Genomic DNA, 15,828 nt, shown 5'->3' with positions numbered 1-15,828 from the left:
TCATGACAGGAGAAGGTATCAGCGGCTAATGCCATGCAAACCTAAAGAAGCTAAGTGCGTCAGGGTGGGCGCACTGTGGAACCCAGTGTACCTCGCAGAAAGATTTAACAAAGGTAAGTTCTTACCATAAATCTCCTTTTCTGCAGTGGGGTTCCACAGGGATAACATCAGGGATGTCCTAAAGCAGTTCCTCATGGGAGGGGATGCACTGTAGCAGGCACAAGAACCCGGCGTCCAAAGCAGGCATCCTGGGAGGCGGAAGTATCGAAGGCATTGAACCTTATGAACGCGTTCACTGAGGACCACGTAGCCACCTTGCACAATTGTTCAAGGGTCGCACCACGGCGGGCCACCCAAGAAGGTCCAACCGACCAAGTAGAATGGGCTTTGATGGTAGCAGGAGCTGGAAGGCCAGCCTGTACATAAGCATGTGCAAACATCATTCTAATCCATCTGGCCAAGGTCTGCTTGTTAGGCAACGTTTGTGAAAACAAAAAAAGACAAAGAGGGAATCAGATCTCCAAAGAGAAGCTGTCCTCTGCACATAAATACAGAGAGCCTGTACCACATCCAAAGACCGCTCTTTGGAGGATAAACCTGGAGAGGTAAAGGCCAGAACCACAATCTCTTGATTAAAGTGGAAAGATGACACCACCTTAGGCAGATAACCAGGGTGAGTTCTAAAAACCGCACGGTCATGGTGAAAAATCAGAAAGGGTGACCGACAGGACAAGGCACCCAAGTCTGAAACCTGTCTACCAGATGCAATAGCCAGCAAGAACAAGACCTTAATAGTAAGCCAATTAAGGTCCACAGACTCAAGAGGTTCAAACAGAGACTCTTGTAAAGGCATCCAGAACAACTGACAAATCCCAAGGAGCCACAGGTGGGACATAGGGAGGTTGAATCCACAAAACACCCTGAGTGACTGTATGAACATCAGGCAGAGTCGCAATTTTTCTCTGAAACCATATCAACAAGGCAGAAATATGAACCTTGAGGGAGTCCAGACGAAGGCCTCAGTCCAGGCCCTGTTGCAGGAAAGCCAAAAGCTTGGCAGTACTGAACTTGCATGCATCATAATTGTTAGTGGCACACCAGGCGAAGTAAGAATTCCAGACCCTATGATAAATCCGAGCAGAAGCCGGTTTATGGGCCTTCAACATAGTTTGAATGACCGCCTCAGAAAACTCTTTGGCTCTCAGTATGTAAGCTTCAAGAGCCACGCCATCAAAGCCAGCCAGGCCAAATCCTGGTAGACACAAGGTCCCTGAACGAGAAGGTCTGGGCACTGCGGAAGCAGGTGATGATGCTCTATCAATAGACCCTGCAGGTCTGAGAACCAGTGCCGTCTGGGCCACGCCGGAGCAATTAGAATTAGTATTCCTCCTTCTTGCTTGAACTTCCGAATTAACCTGGGCAGGAGTGATACCAGAGGGAACACGTATGGCAGTCAAAAGATCCATGGAATTGGCAATGCATCCATAAACGCTGCTTGAGGATCCCTTGTCCTTGCTCCGAAGACCGGAACCTTGTGATTGTGTCGAGACGCCATCAGGTCTACATCTGGTAGACCCCACTGTTCCACGAGGAGTTGAAAGACCTCCGGATGAAGGCTCCACTCTCCGGCATATACGTCCTGATGACTGAAGAAGTCCGCTTCCCAGTTCAGGACCCCTGGAATGAACACTGCGGATAGGGCTGGCAGATGGCGTTCCGCCCAATGAAGAATATTTGACACTTCCGTCATGGCTTTGCGGCTTTGGGTGCCGCCTTGATTATTTATGTACACCACCATGGTGGCGTTGTCTGACTGTACTAGAACATGCCTGTTCTGTACCAGAGGCAGGGCCAGTGTCAAGGCATTGAACACTGCTCGCAATTCCAGAATGTTTATAGGGAGGAGAGATTCCTCCCTGGTCCACCGACCCTGAAGAGAGTGTTGCTCTAACACCGCACCCCAACCTCGCAGACTGGCGTCAGTCGTCAGAAGGACCCAGTTGGAGATCCAGAATGGACGACCCCTGCTCAGTTTTTGGTCCTGCAGCCACCAAGTCAGTGACAGACGGACCGCCGGAAACAAGGATATCATGTGAGACCTGATCCGGTGAGGCAGGCCGTCTCACCCGGAGAGAATTAACCTCTGTAGAGGGCTGGAATGAAATTGAGCGTACTCCACCATGTCAAAAGCCGACACCATGAGGCCTAGTACTTGCATCGCCGAGTGTATCGACACACGTGGGCGAGAGAGGAAGCATCTTATCTTGTCCTGAAGTTTCAGGATCTTTTCTGCAGACAAAAACAACCGCTGGTTGTGGGTGCCCAACAGTGCTCCCAGGTGCACCATGCTCTGAGCAGGGACCAGGGAAGATTTGTTCCAGTTGATGAGCCACCCGTGGGCTTGCAGGAATTGGACAGTCAGTTCCAGATGATGGAGAACCTCTGGAGAATTTGCCAGGATCAGCAAGTCGTTGAGATATGGCAGGATTCGGATACCCTGACGGCGGAGTAGGGCCATCATGACCGCCATGACCTTGGTGAAAACTCGAGGAGCTGAGGTCAGACCAAACGGCAAGGCCTGAAATTGAAAATGTAGGTTGCCAACAGCAAACTGCAGATATTGCTGATGCGACACTGCAATAGGTATATGCAGGTAAGCATCCTGTATGTCCAGGGATACCATGTAGTCCTTGGGCTCCAAGGCCAGAACAATAGAGCGAAGAGTTTCCATACGGAATTTGGAGACTTTCACAAACTTGTTCTAAGACTTGAGGTTGGGAATGGGTCGAGAAGATCCATTTGATTTCCGGACTAGGAACAGCGTTGAATAGTACCCCCTGCCTCTCTGAGCCAGAGGCACCATCACTACCACTCCCGGGTCCAGGAGGGACTGAACCACCAGATGGAGAGTCCTTGCTTTCACCGGATCCGAAGGGACGTTTGTTGAGCAAAACTGGTGAGGGGGACGTTTCTTGAAAGAGATGGCGTATCTGTGAGTAACAACTTCCCTTACCCAGGCATCCGAAGTGGTCTGTAGCCATACCTGAGAAAACCATAGAAGTCGGCCTCCCACCCTTGGTTCCCCCAGAGGGAGGCCCGCCCCATCATGCAGCAGGCTTGTCTGTTTTGGCAGCAGGCTGACGGACAGCCCAGGCATGTTTAAAGTTTGGGCTTAGGTACGCCTGACTCTTTGCTTTACCTGGAGGTCGAAAGGAACGAAATGAAGTACTCTTAGGCTTCGGGGCCAAAGGAGTAGTACTAGAGAGACATGCAGTCTTAGCAGACACTAAGTCAGCGACAATCTTGTTGATATCTTCCCCAAAAAGAATGTTTCCCTTAAAAGGGATAACCTCCAAGGTCTTTTTCGAGTCCAGATCTACCGACCAGGACCGCAACCAGAGGATCCGGGGAGCCAGAATAGACGTAGTAGACGCTTTGGCCGCTAGGATACCTGCATCTGATGCCGCCTCCTGAATATAATGAGAGGCTGCAACAATGTATGAAAGACACTGTTTTGCATTATCAGGAAAATTAGACGGTAGTGCCCTTCTACTTCCTGAACCCAGGCCTCTATAGCTTTAGCAGCCCAAGAGGCCGCAATAGTAGGCCTATGCATAGCTCCAGCCAGAGTGTAAATGGCCTTCAAGCAACCCTCCACACATTTATCCGTCGGTTCCTTCAGAGAGGTGACGGTAGTGACAGGCAGAGCAGATGACACCACTAGACATGTGACTTGTGAGTCCACCGGCGGCGGTGTTTCCCAATTTTTGCTTAACTCTGCAGCGAGGGGATAACGAGCCAGCATTTTCTTAGACAGATAATTTCTTTCCTGGATATTCCCAGGATTCCTGACGTATGTCAACTAAATGGTCAGAATGTGGTAAAACTAATTTAGTAACCTTCCGATGCTTAAACTTATCTGGTTTCTTAGAGGTAGCTGGGGGTTCTTCATCATTCATTTGAAGAATCAGCCTGATAGCCTCCAAGAGGTCAGGAACATCCACTTGGGTCAGGGATTCCCCATCAGAAGCATCTGCGTCAGTGTCTGAGGGATCCGTGTATGCCCCATCTTTATCCGATGAAGTATCTGTAACGAGTGGACTGTGAGGATGTAAGGGCCTGCTTAGAGGACATTTTGGTTTTAGTCAGGCGAGGGTTAGGATTCTGCTTGGTCATAGACTGATTTAATTGCTGTAACTGAGAGGACAGAGCATTTGCCCATGGTAGATAAACAGCAGGGACAATATGTCGCTGTAATGACACAGGAGGTCCCATAGGGGGCGCAAGTCTAGTTACCAGCGTAATCAGTAAATTAGAGAATGTAGCTCACGGTGGGTCAGTAGTTACCCCCGATGTAGGAAACTGACTAAGGGGTACACGGCCCCCAGCACCTGAACCCTCAGCTGCAATATTTTGTTCAGAGACATCCGGGGCATAAACACTGCCAGACGCAGGGTCTGCCACCGAACCCTCACCCTGACGAGCTGACATTATATGAAAGTGTTACCGTAGGGTGGAATAGTAAAATAAAAGCAGACAGAATACCCCTGGATAGTCTGACTATAGGCAGAGCACACACGGAGGATATAAGAGGTAAATGGTGACTGTAAAACACAGAAAATACCAAAAAAATATCCTGTGAAAACCACTATATTATATGAAAACCTTGACGCACATAGCCCCCTTCAGGTTTCAGAATATAAGGATAGCAGTAGATGTGAGATACACAGAATGGAAATCACACAGCAGCTATTGGCACACACAGTCACATGTACAATGCAGAAATTATCACAGATAACAATAAAACTGCACTGGACTAGCAATACTAAGTAACTGCACTACTTAAGTAAAGCTAATTAGGTATATAGATATAGCAATGCACAGTAAACACTGGATGTATATCACAGGGTACTTGTACTAAATAACCCTGACAAAGTGCACTTGTTCTTAACTAACACTGTCTAAAGACATGTAGAATACTTAAGTGTCCTGTAAATGCACAGCGTTGATGATGCAGGCGGCTTTACAGAGGAGGCATTGCCCAGCAGTCCCAGATCAGCGCAGCTGTGTGTGTAATGGCACCCAAATGCTGACAGGGAGTGAGCGAGAGAGAGAGAGATGCAGCTCCAGGGCGGGAACATTAGCAGTAAATGGTGCCCTGGGGGAGGGGCTACAGGTCAGAGACAGATCCCATTGCTGGACTTCACCACCGGTAACGCGGGCCTTAAAGAAAACGGACTTATGCAAAAATCCGACCTGTGCCCATGCCCTGGTGGTCTAGTGGGGTCCCTGTATGGCTACAGTGTCTACACCAGCGCGCACGGTCTGCCACCCAATGACCGCGCCGGATCGCGGTTTGCAGCGGGTCCTGCCTGGGACCTCCTCCTTTCAGCGGCCACACAATCCCGGAGAGCAGCGGTGGTGTGTGTGTGCCCTTATGAGAGAACCGGAGCCTCCGCTGTAGTTACCCGGCAACCAGGGCACGGGAGTGTACAGTGCCGCTGGGAGGTGAGGGAGCCGCAGCATGATGTGTCAGAATGACACATAGCACTTTTAAGTGACTATGCTGCGGCTCTGGTCTTCTTTCTTCACTTGAAAGCTCTTTTCAGGGCTGCCCAGCGCAGCCCTCCCTGTTAGCCTGCACTGCAGGCACCAACTTACAAACTGAGCTCATGTGCACGGGGGCGGGGTTATAGAGGAGGCGGCGCTTTGCATCTTGGGAACAGTCAAATATTTTAGCCTGTTGGTGCCTCGGATCAAGATCCACCTCTACACCCCCTGATGTTATCCCTGTGGAACCCCAGTTTACCCCGCTGCAGAAAAAACCTTTGATTTAAATCAAAGGTGAGTTTGAGCGGCTGGAGCACAGCATTGCCCCAAGGAGGTGAAGACTCTTACATGAGTGGCACTTCCAGTCTGAGGAGCAGCACCAGGTGGGTCCTCACAGCAGCCAGCAGAAGATCCACTCCATCCTGCAGCACCAGCATTGCGTAGGACAGTGGGACAGGGGAACCACAACCACCACCATCCTCAAGAGGGGATAGAGAGAAATGATGGCTCAGCACCACAAAGACCTCAGGAAGGGTAAGCTGATTGCCAGTGGTGGGTTGGGACGCTGCCCTCCCCTCCCCCCGCCAATGACACAACCACCCAACCTGCTCATCTCCACAATGCTTGAACCTGCAATTGGAGACAGACTAACCAAACCCCTGCATCAGGGAATCGGGACTTCTCTGGACTTTAATAAGCAGAATGCTACATCCATCCACATAAGGATGTAAAACAGACTCTCTCTATACGCCACATTGTGCACAACAAGGTATATGGTACCTTGTTCTTTCCATGTTGTACTTTATGGGTTTGAAACATTGCATATACCTCACTTGTTTCTGTACTTACAATATTGTACCCTTTATCCAATCTGCATTTTCCTACTCACTGTTTGTAACATTATCAAATACGCTGTTAGTTTTTGAGCACTGTCACTCAACAAAGACAAACTTTGCATGTCAAAACATTTAATTTGTTCACAGGTACCCACTCACAGCATCCCCAAGGTGAGCGCCGGTAGCACACAGACCTATTCAGGGCCGGCTCCAGGCATGTTTGAATAGAAAAGCCACGCAGGGCGCCACTCTTCATGGGCTCCGCATGCTGGCACCGCCATATTCGAGCCTGGAGCCAGCCTGCTGCCCTACACTGTTCTAATATGTGCGCGCCGGCGCAGCGCAGTGCACACTGAATAGTTTGAACATGTAACAGAGGCGATTCCGCACCAGTAACAATACTTGTAAACGATAACAAACCAAATTTCGACAATCAAGAGCAATATCCCCACAATTTCGTCTATATGGCGGTGCACCCTGAGTCAGCAATAGTACTGTGAATATTAAGTAGAGGGGAAGTAAGACTCTTTTGTGGGTGCACTCTTAAAACTAATTAGCGATAATGGTGGTGTGATAAGTATGTATTAACTTTTAATAGAGAAATTTAAAATAAGGTATCCACAAAAAAACAAAGACGACACATATGTAAAATGCTTGGGTTTACGATTGTTACAAATGGCCAAGAGAAACTCCTGAATACAGTTGTAAAAACCCAAGATGCCAATCTAGCAAACTGGTTGCAGAAAGAAAAAAAAAATAGTGTTTGAAATTCATGTATGAAATCTTGTGCCAATAGGTCAAGGTATAACCTGAATGTGCCAACCAAAATTTCTGGAGGTGGGTGGATAAAAGATTGAAAAAAGAAAAGAGCAGTTATTCTGCTGTCAATGTTAGGCAGGGAATCAGAGACTAATGAATGGTTCTACTCTACCCGGTATTTCCTGGTGGTCCCTCACCAAGTACTGACCAGGCCCAACACTGTTTAGCTTCCAAGATTGGACGGTATTGGGCGTCTTCAGTGTGGTGTGAGAGTAGTAGTACGAATGCATCAACTCCCTGGATCACTGATGAGAGATAACCATAGGGAAAATTGACTGTAGAACAAAGTAGGAAATGATAGACAGGTGGATCTGCTGCCAACGTTAGGCGGAGAGGGAGTTAATACACGGATGCTGGCCCATATTCCCTGTCTGGATCATTGGCGAGAGTCCACGAATCAGGAGAGGTGATTGATTGAAATGGATAGTGGAGTGGTTTAGATCCACAATTGTATCAATACACAATGGGTGGAAGTGACCCACAATCCCATACCAATTTCTTACACAGATAATAATTGGTATATGTATACCGTATGAACACTAGCACACATATACAATACCTCTGAGGTTGAGGTTCACTCACAATGAAATTGTATATACTAGTCAATATGGACATATGAAAATTTTCTAAAATAATAATTAACTTGATAAAGGTAAGGTAGGGTCGGCGGAAGAGGAAAGGAAAACTCAAGCACAGGTAATAGGAATTAAATGATACGGTTGGAGCAACCGGCAGATTAATAAACCACAATAATCTGAAATACTATCCCTATGAAAAGGGTTTCAGAAATGACTCGTGTGGAGGTGCACCCCTGAGAGTAGATTAACAATCAATAATACACAGGAGAAAAAGAAACTCATTTTTTGGGGGGCACTCATTAAGGAATTTATATCAGCATAAAATATAACTTATTTCTTACAACTAAAATATGTTCCACAAACCAAGACATTGACATATACACATAAATGATCTAAAACCACACCCATAATTCAGTGTGGAATATTAATATCACGTTGGGAGATAAGTGCAATTAATTTGGGTGTCACTTGTAATTGATGATATCCAAGTTAAGGGTTATCTATATAGCAAGCAAATTCTCAACCGACAATTTCATATGGTTTATAGGGTAGTATCACAATTAGTGTTAGATATAGCTAATGAATTAACACTATTGATATGAGGTATTGTATATGCCACAACCAGTTATTGATCTAGATCAGTGATGGCTAACCTTGACACTCCAGCTGTTGTTGAACTACACATCCCAGCATGCCCTGCATCAGTTTTAGCATGGCCAAATAGCAAAACTGTAGCAGGGCATGCTGGGATGTGTAGTTCAACAACAGCTGGAGCGTCAAGGTTAGCCATCACTGATCTAGATTGTCAGTGTATGTAACCACACATATAACCGTCAGAATTACCTGAGACACACCCTACATTCCATATATATTTTAAAGATGGTATCACATTCTAAAAGTGAAAATGGCTGGTTGAGTGTTAATCCACTAATATCAGTGTGAAGTGAACGCTTCCCAGTACCACAGCCAATTGTAGTTGAGAATGCCAAAGTGATAAATTACACAAGTCACAACCACAATTCCTAAAGTCACAGCCACAGTTTCATGTGGATCCTTTAGACCAGTGTTTTTCAACCACTGTGCCGTGGCACACTAGTGTGCCCTGAGCAGTCTCCAGGTGTGCCGCCATAGAAGCAAAGCCAGGCCTGTCAGTGTTTTGCTGCTACTGAGGCCCTGGAATGATCAATACTGGTGGGTTTAGTGGTTGCAGTGCCAGTTCTAATTTCGGGCACGGGCAGTATTGGGCTCTTCTGGCTTTCTCAGATGTGGTTCAGGCGTTACCTACGGAGAAGCTGCGACATGACATCCTAGGACACGCAACTGCACCATGCATCACCATTATATTTGAGTGTGTCTTGGCAATATTTAAATCTTGTTCAGTGTGCCGTGAGTTGTAAAAGGTTGAGAATCTCTGCTTTAGACATATGTCTCAAGGATTCGCGGTATCACACCCAGAAGCTCCCTGTAAATCACGTGATGTATAATCTCTTGTAGAGGTAATAGTGAAACAATATTACAATATTCAACAGATACAGGATACAGATATCCACATTCTAAGCAAAACTTATTGTAAAATTGTCTTAGTACAAATACTGTAAATTTACCCAGTGCTATATAGGGGTTCGCGTATTACTAATGTATTACATTTCTAGTAGGCATATCCAGTATATAAAGCGCACTACTCCACATCTCATGTGTTTAAAGATCTACTCTCTGTTGTAAATTTCAATATAATGAACAGGAACACTTAGTATGAATCTAAACAAGCTCAGACAGAAATGTATCCATAAATTGTTTCACACATGTAATTGTTGTATTGGTATTGAGAGGCAAATGAAACAGTGTATATTATATATATTATTCAATTAATCCTCATCCTAATACAACGTATTATTCACGTGTAATTAATGCCAGAGTCTGGGGATATAGAAAATCCCATGTGTTGTTTAGATATGCAATTTATATAGAGAAGAACGGAGAAAAAAGGCACACCTATTGGTGCAGCGAGGCAGCTGCTGTTCACTGTGTGACATGCATTAATACAGTGAATGACAGAGAGTAGATCTTTAAACACATGAGATGTGGAGTAGTGAGCTTTATATACTGGATATGCCTACTAGAAATGTAATACATTAGTAATACGCGAACCCCTATACTGCACTGGGTAAATTTTTTTTTTTTAAATATTTTTATTGAGGTAACAAAGAGGTGATACAAGCATACCACAGTAGTTACAATGTTGATTTGATACTTCTAGTAACAACATGCGATTTAAGCTGAAATAGTACATTAACACAGATTCTCATTATAGTGAAATCTATGATACAAATAAGTCAATCTGAGTATAACAGTAGATGTTCAAGGTGTACATCTCTAGATGTCGAGGGAAACTTATTGTATATCAGTATAAATCTGTAATCGTCAACAGCTATGTCTCAAAACTAAATTCTGAACATACAAACACCAATAAGACTGAGAGTCCTGAATCTCAATAACAGCCCATATGCACGAGTAGGTGTCACCCTACGCCAGGGCTATCGGAGGATCATGGGTTATCAGCCTGGTAAGATACCAAGTGGTGTCTTTAAGACTATAATGAATCTGATTTCTAGTGGTAAGTGGAAGCGTGTCTATGTATGACTCCCAGAGTGAAAAAAAACGCTCCACTTCTCTTTCCTTATGCAGGAGTGTCTCCACCCAGTCCATTCGAAACAGACAGTACAGTTTATTAAAAAACAATGGTAATTGAGGGGGTGAATTATCAAGCCAACTTTGTAATATAGTTTTTTTTACCCGCTGCGCTTATGGCCAGTAGTAATTTCTTACTACCCGCGGTTATTCGAAGCATAGGGTTAACCATTCCGAAAATTGCCCACTCCGGGGTAAATGGGACATAATTTGTCAGTTTAAATTCAGCATATCTGCGTATTAAATGCCAGAAATATTTTACAATAGGGCAAGCCCATAAGCAATGGTAGTTATCTGCCATCTCCTGATGACACCTCGGACAGTTATGAGTCGCGGAGGTACCTATATGAAATCGGCGCAGCGGGGAAAGATATGCATTATGGAATATGTTTAAGAATAGCTCAGTATACATACTAGAAGGGAGAGTTCTGCGAGAATATAGGAGGGTCCTTTCCAAATCTGAGATTGTTAGTTCGGGGAAGTGAGACAGCCACCCCGACACTCCTCCCGACACTTTGGTATGATCCATAATATCTCTAAGAAAGGTATAGTGGATCGAGATAGCTCTACGTTGAGGGACTGTATTTTTCAAGAGGGTGTCTAGGGGGTTATCCCAGTCTTTGTCTGAAAAATGCTGTAGGACGTGGCTTACATAAAAGCGTGTCTGTAGGAAGGCCAGAGGATATGGCCTAACCATGGTATATTTAGTGGATAATTCTGTGAAGGTGAGAGGGCGTTTCTCCCCCGACACTAGAGACCCAATATTCTCCACTCCTGCGTGTCTCCATAGGGTGAAGGGATGAGCAGCCATGCCGTCTAGGAATTGAGGATTCTTGACCAGGGGCAAGTGTAAAGAATAGAAACCATTGAGTCCAGCTTTGTGACGCAGGATGTGCCAGAGCTTCCGCATTGTCCAAAGCAAAGGATTTAATTTAACATGTTCCTCCACTTCCTGATCATGTTGATGCAATAAGCCTATTAATGCAATGTCCCTCAAAAATTCCTGTTCCAAGAGGACATCAGTATGAATCGATGTCCCCTGTAACCAGTCTCTTAAATGTCGCAAGATAGCTGAGTGATTATACCCAGTGACATCAGGGAAGTTGATGCCGCCATTCGTTTTTGGTTGATATAACTTCCGTAGGGCTATGCGTGCGCGTCCTCCCTTCCATATGAATTTCCTAATCAAGGCGTTTAAGTGAACCGTATCTGCTTTAGTCAAAAGTATTGGAAGGTTTTGTAGTGGGTATAATATTCTAGGTATTGCTACCATTTTTAAGAGATCTGCTCGCCCCAGGTAAGAGAGTGGCAGACGTTCCCAACGTCTCATATCTTCCATAAGAGTATGTATTACCTTTTTAATGTTAAATTGGTATAAATTGACCGGATTTCGGGGCAGAATTATTCCCAAGTAAGGGATAGATGTTCTGGCCCATTGCAGAGACAAATGGGAGGCCCAACGAGGATGAGTTAGTGTGCCCCCAAGGAGCATAGCCACTGATTTGTCCATGTTAAGTTGCAGACCGGATATGGAACCATATAAATTAATTGTGTGTAGTATTTGATCTAGGGAGTGTTCCGGGTTGGAAACGTATAACAAAATATCATCTGCGAATGCAGATATCTTTATTTCCCTGCACCCAACTCTAATACCCTGAAAGGTATGCCATTGCTGTAGAGTGCGTAATAAGGGATCTAGTGCTATGTTGAAGAGGAGGGGTGATAGAGGGCAACCTTGACGGGTGCCTCTTTCTAATGTAAAGCTTGGGCTTAAAAGGCCGTTAACCAGTAGGGAAGTATTCGGATCGTGGTAGATATATTTTATAAAATTTACAAAACTATCATCAAAGCCTCTTTTTTCTAATACAGTATAAAGATGCGGCCAGAGAATAGAGTCAAAGGCCCTATGAATGTCTAAGCTGACCACTATATTTTGAGTGGGTGTCGGGCGTTGAGCCGCCACAACAGCCGCTATGGCTGTCCTAATGGCTCTAACTGCATGGCGTCCCTGTATAAATCCCAATTGATGGTCCGAAAGGATTGATGGCAGTATAGCCTGGAGACGCGTTGCCATGATTTTGGCCACCAATTTGTAATCAACATTTAACAGACTTATAGGTCTGTAAGACGTCAATAGACTCAGATCCTTGTCTGGCTTAGGGAGCAGGGTCATGAAAGCATCATTGAAAGATGAGTAGGGAGTTCCCTTTTCATGTATAGACCTAAATAGTTCTAGCAAGGTCGGGGCAATGTGTGCTTGTAAAATTCGGTAATAATCGCCCGACAGACCATCAGGTCCCGGAGACTTTCCATGAGGAAGGGTAGATATGGTTTTATTGATTTCATCCATAGTTATTGGGCCAGCAAGTGCTTCTCTCTGATCAGACGTCAATTTTGGAAGCACTGAATCTGAGAGGATAGTTGTCTGGTCGGCCAAATTAATTGGGGTTGAGCGGAATGCATTTACAAAATAATGGCGGAATTGTGCAGTTATATCTGAAGACTTCGTTAATAAAGCTCCCGTGACGGGATGTTTCAAAGTAGTAATAACCTGGCGTTTCCTAAATGGCTTGGACATTGTTGCTAAAAGTTTCCCTGCTCTGTTACCCCAGCGGTAATATTTGTTTCATGTAAAGTCAATTGATTGTTTTGCCTTGGTGGCGAGATAAGTCTCCAGTAGCTGACGTGCCTGTCTGTATGAGTGTTTAGTATCGTCTGAAGGTGCATTTGTGTACTGAACAAAGGAGGTTTGCATTTCAGCCTTAAGTGCTTCATATTCTTTTCTAGAGTGTCTGTTTTTCTGTGAGACGTAATTGATTATGTGGCCCCTCATAACCGCCTTAGAAGCACTCCAGAAAAGGATAGGGTCATCCCAGTGTTCAAGGTTGTCATCGACATAGTTAGTCCAATGACCAATCAAGTAGGCCTTAAAATCGTCTGATTGTGCTAAGTAATGGGGAAATCTCCATATACGGCTACGAGGGTGCAGGTGAGGATGAGTCAGGGAGATGGAGACCGGAGCATGATCCGACACCATTATATCATGAATATCTGTGTGGGCTATATTATTGAGTAAACTATCTGAGATAAGGATCCTGTCTATACGGGAAAGGGAACCATGGACCATTGATAGATATGTATGAGTTTTGTCTGTAGGGTTCAAGAGGCGCCAAGGGTCTGACAGGCATAAGTCTAATTTAAAGGATTGGTAGAGATGGGCATAGAAGTTAGAAGGTCTTTGCATTGGAGGCAATTTATCTAAAGAGGGGTCTTCTACCATATTAAAATCACCCCCTACGATGAGGGAGTGGTTTGTTCTGCCCTGAAGGATGTGTCCAAGATCTTGGATATATACATGTGGGTTTATATTAGGGGCATATAGGTTGACTAGAGTATATTGGGTATGGTACAGGTCGATGTCCAATATGATATAACGACCCTCCGGGTCTGCAACTTGAGACAAAACAGTGACAGGTAGATCTTTATGAAATATTATTGCTACACCTCGCGCCTTACGATGGTAGGGAGCGGATATACAAGAGCCTAACCAAGGGGCCTTTAGTAAGTTGTCCTCTGTATTGACCCAATGTGTTTCTTGCAAAAATATAATGTCCGGACTAAAACGTTTAAGGTGGGTAATGACTCTCTTTCGTTTAACCGGTGTATTGAGTCCACCGACATTCCATGATATTATCTGTAAAGGTTTGGGCGTGGGGGAGGTGTCAGTGCCTATATGGGGAGACGACATGGCTACCCACCCCCCCACCAGGGGTCAAGTATCTGTAAGAGGTCGTTAACGGGTAGGGAATCCCTGAGATCGCGTATCACCCAGTCGACAAGGTAATAGCTACATCCACTCACGGCATGGAAGTCAGGAAACAGAGAGACATCAACAAGCTGCAGCAACATTCTAGGACTCGCAGTGAATAATATACAAATAAGTGTAATCCAAGTTACCTCTAAACTCCACATTTTCAATCAAACCAGAACAGTGGTGGGCATCATCTTGAGTTAGATGTGCGCACCTGAAACCAACATTAGAAACAAAAAAGGAAAAAGCAAAAATAAAGCAAACCCAGTAAAAGAGAGAATGCTTCATTCGTAACACAGTAATACTGCCCCAGGGAATCAATAGTGGTCATGATTCCCCTACCCGGTGATCGACCTTTTGTAGCTCTAAGTCATCTATGAGGGGAGTGGGGGGACAATTTAGGGGGTTTAAAGTATGATTTGGCCTCTCGTGGGTCAGAGAAGTAAATCGGCTTTCCGTCCTCCAACACCCTCAATTTTGCCGGATACAGCAGGGAAAACCTGATTTTTTCGCCATGAAGGAAGGTGCATATCTCAGAGAATTCTTTACGCTTCTGTGTAACTGACGCTGAGAAGTCCTGAAAGATCAGTATTTTAGTCCCTCCCACCACTAGTCCCTGGGACCTGCGATAAGACGCCAGGATTTTTTCTTTTGTTCTATAGTCCAAGTAACGGGCTATGACCGGACGAGGCCGTCGTCTGGAACCCTCTTGTTCTATGCCAATTCTGTGGGCCCTTTCAATATGAGGGATTTCTAAGTCATTTATAACCCCTAATGCTTTGGGTAAATCAGCAGTGAGGAAAGATGTTAAAGCATGGCCCACTACAGATTCCGGAATCCCTATGAATCTTAGATTATTCCGTCAGGACCTATTTTCTAACTCATCTACCTTGTCTTGTAGTTGTATAATAGCCCTATCATGATTCTCCGCACCTTCCTGACATGAATGCAGGCGATCCTCCACATCACTAACTCTAGTTTCCAGAGCAGTTATACATGATGCATGAGAGTCTATACGAGTAAGGCCTGCTTCTAGACGTGTTTGGAGATCTTCAAATCGTTTATCCATAAGTGGCATCATGAAATCTGCGATTTCTTTAGCCGTCAGGGGGGTGGTGGTTATTCCCGGGGAATCTCGGCCATCACTTTCAGAGAAAGATGGGGAAGGTGGTCCAGATTTTTGAGTATTGGTTTTTGTTTTTGGGGCCTTATTTGCATTATTCTGTTGTTTAGGAGGCATGACTTTATCAATAAATGTGTCCATACCCCTGTGGAGGAGGACAGTTATGAAGGTTGTAGAGGGAGGAAGCCGATAATGAAATAATCTATATGTATGATAATATCGGGTAGGGGTCAGAATTAGAGCAGTTGACAATTACATTCAAACTATAATTCAAGGTAGCTTCCTTTAAAGAGGGAGCTAGTTCACATCAGATGCTCAGTAGGTCCCATATGAAGTAAAGGAATCACTGCCAATATAGGAGCAGCAAGAATAAAAAAAAAAAAAAAAAAAAAAAAAAGGGGGGAGGGGGCTGCAGTTGTATGC

The 15,828-nt window shown here is 45.0% G+C and overlaps 1 pseudogene; it reads right to left on the bottom strand.

Moving 5' to 3' along the window:
- Positions 1-7,305: 7,305 nt before the first annotated feature.
- LOC134953905 (5S ribosomal RNA) lies at positions 7,306-7,423 on the bottom strand (annotated as a pseudogene).
- Positions 7,424-15,828: the final 8,405 nt, after the last annotated feature.

This window comes from Pseudophryne corroboree, chromosome 8, assembly GCF_028390025.1.
Source record: "Pseudophryne corroboree isolate aPseCor3 chromosome 8, aPseCor3.hap2, whole genome shotgun sequence".
In the NCBI taxonomy this organism is placed as follows: Eukaryota; Metazoa; Chordata; class Amphibia; order Anura; family Myobatrachidae; genus Pseudophryne; species Pseudophryne corroboree.
Note: the sequence above shows the minus strand (reverse complement) of the source record. Positions and strands in the feature narration are given on the sequence as shown.